The following is a 3,086-nucleotide window of genomic DNA, read 5'->3' on the forward strand; positions in this document are numbered from 1 at the left end:
TAGTCAAAAACTTAGCTAGTAATTTTCAGGGTGCCTTATTAACTTTTAAGGGCTGAATGGAGAGTTCTAAGATTGCTATTTGATTGGTATAGATAAGGACTGTTATTGGCAGTATTTACAATATTACAGGTTTTCCCCTTTGCAAATATGAAAGCAATCATCTATAAAGGTTATTTAGGTAAAAAAAAGAGTTCGCTAAAGCAGTAGGGAACATATCTTAATATTTCTCATTTATACTGTGCTTTTCTACACTTACAGTATGATACATGCAATTTAAAACTTTTACTATCCTTGTTGGCTTTAGTTAGGCACTTTATGGGTACATGAAATAGTAACATGATTCCAAATGGTCAAGTGTACAAACACTGTCATTCTAGTATTAGATGTGCCATTCTCACCCATCCTGTCATGGAAAGAAAAATATCTCCTTAGATTCTGGTTTATCCTTGCTGTGTTTCTTCCTATACAAATAAATGATATATATTTTTTTAAATTATTTTTTATTCAAAAAAAATTTAACGTTTATATTTTATTATTGAGAGACAGAGCATGAGCATGGGACAGGCAGAGAAAGAGGGAAACACAGAATCCGAAGTAGGCTCCACGCTCTGAGCTGTCAGCATAGAGCCTGATGCGGGCTCGAACCCACAAACTGTGAGATCACAGTCTGAGATGACTTCAGATGCTTAACCGACTAAGCCACCCAGGCGCCCCTTTAAATATTTTTTTAATGTTTATCCATCTTTGAGAGAGAGAGAGAGACAAAGTGCCAGTGGGGTAGGGACAGAAAAAGAGGGAGACACAGAATCCGAAACAGCCTCCAGGCTCTGAGGTATCAGCACAGAACCTGACAGGGGGCTCGAACTCATGAATGGCGAGATCATGACCTGAGCAGGAGTCAGAAGCTTAACCGACTCAGCCACCCATATATATATATATATATATATATATATATATATATATAAAATATATATATATTTTAGTTCTCATTTTCTATAAAGAGTGCTATACTGAAGATAGTCTTTCCGCCTCACCTTTTTTGAAAAAGGTGACTAACACATCCCTTGGGATTTCCTCCACTTTATAAATATCCGTATGTTTTCAAGTTTTTCGGGTATTTTTTTCTACTTCTTTTTATATTAACACAGTAAACTTAAGATATTTTGTGTACAATTCTTTAATTTTGATATATATATACAGACTTTTATAAACACCACTGTAATAAACACCAGCCCCAAATCTATTGGGTATTACCCCTTTACAGTCACATCCTCTCCTCTCTCACCCTGGCGACCACTCATCTGTTCTCCCTGACTATAGTTTTGTGATTGTGAGAATGTCGTGTCAATGAAGCATATAGTTTTTAACAATTTGAAACTAGCATCTCTCACTCAGTGTAATCAAAACTATCAAAACTATTTATGCATATCAAGTTTATTCACTGTTATTTCTGATTAATATTCTGGTGGGTGGATGTGCCAGGGGACACTGACCCATTCACCCACTGAAGAACATCTGTGTTATTTCCAGGTTTTGGAGATTATGAAAGAGCAGCTATAAACATTGGTATACAAGTGATTGCGTAAATATAGGTTTTCATTATTCTAGAACAAATATATAGGAGTAGAATTTCTGAGAAATACAATTAGTTTAACTATATAAAAAACTGCCACAACTGTCTAAAGTAACTACACCATTTTGCTTACCTACTATCACTTTACGCCAAGTCCCATTTAGTCTGCATCCTCACCCACACTTGGTGTTACTAGCATTTTTCATTTTAACTATTCTATTAGGTGTGGAATAGTATCTCATTATGGTTTTAATTTGTGTTTCCCTAATAGCTCAGAATATTGAACTTGGTTCATATGCCTAATTGCTTTCCATATGTCCTATCTGATGAAGTTTCTCAAGTCTCTGATTTTTTTTAACTGGGTCATTTGTTTTCTTACTATTGAATTTTGAGACTTCTTTATAATATTCTGGATAAAAGTCCTTTTTCAGATATGTTATCTGCAAATATTTCCTTCTAATTTGTAGCTTGTTTTTTCATTCTGTTAGTATCATTTCATCCTCTTAGTATCATTACTTTTCTATGGCATTTTAGGCATGCAGTTTATGTCTATTAAGTATAATTTGTCCATCTTTTTTTAAGCATCTACATTTTTACTTGTAGTTAGAAAGCATTTCTGCACAATCAAAGAGGAATTCACCTACGTGTTCTTCAAAAACTTATTTGGTTTTATATTTTTATATTTAGAGCTCTGAACTCTAAATGTTTAGCCTTGTGCAATGGTGTGAGATTTGGATCTGATTTTATCCTTGTCAAATGGCCAGCCAATTATCCAAATAATATTATTTAAAAAGCCTCTTGTTTCCCAAAAGATTTGAGATGCTACCCTCATCTCATATTAAACTGTCATATACTTTTAGTGTAATTCTGAATGTTTGTTTCTCTGGTTAGCATGACTCTTCATGCATCAGAACCATGTGTTTTAATCATGTAATGTCTAGGTTATAATCCAGTGTAGGTTTATTCTCTTTCAAAGATTTTCTTTTTTTTTATGGAACACGTCACAAATTTGTGTGTCATCTTTGCACAGGAGTCATGCTAATCTCTATATTATTCCAATCTAGTATATGTACTGCTGAAATGAGCACTCTAACGGTGTCCTTAATCAGTATTCCTAATGCTAGTACCACAATCAATAAATATATGCTTATTTTTTCTTGCCCTATTTCCTTTCCTTATTTGTAGCACTATATTGTAAGTGACATACATCATATAAAGCATTTTATTCCAACACCATTCATACATTCCTTTTAGTCTTTAATCTAGAATTAAGTATACAAAATGTCTAATGTTAGTCCTTTTGTTGTTATTGCCCCTATTCTCTCTTGATTGGATGAAGTTCATCTTCTAAAAGATTCCTCAGGAAGGGCTAATGAGTGTACAATTCCTTGATCTCTTGCATATTTAATCTTTTCATGTAACCTTGATAGAAACAGTTTGCTGTTTATGAATTCTTTGTCCACAATTATATTTGAGTTTCCTGAAAATGTTGATCCCTCTCAAATTTTTCTTG

General features: G+C 33.6%; 1 non-coding gene across 1 annotated transcript; it reads right to left on the bottom strand.

Annotated features, from left to right (window-relative positions):
* Positions 1 to 2,558: 2,558 nt before the first annotated feature.
* On the bottom strand, positions 2,559 to 2,661 carry LOC115526604. The gene has a single exon (XR_003972663.1). It is a non-coding gene; the product is annotated as a U6 spliceosomal RNA (small nuclear RNA).
* Between the last annotated feature and the right edge of the window lie 425 nt (positions 2,662 to 3,086).

The sequence above is a fragment of the Lynx canadensis genome, chromosome A1 (genome assembly GCF_007474595.2).
Source record: "Lynx canadensis isolate LIC74 chromosome A1, mLynCan4.pri.v2, whole genome shotgun sequence".
NCBI classification, from domain to species: Eukaryota; Metazoa; Chordata; class Mammalia; order Carnivora; family Felidae; genus Lynx; species Lynx canadensis.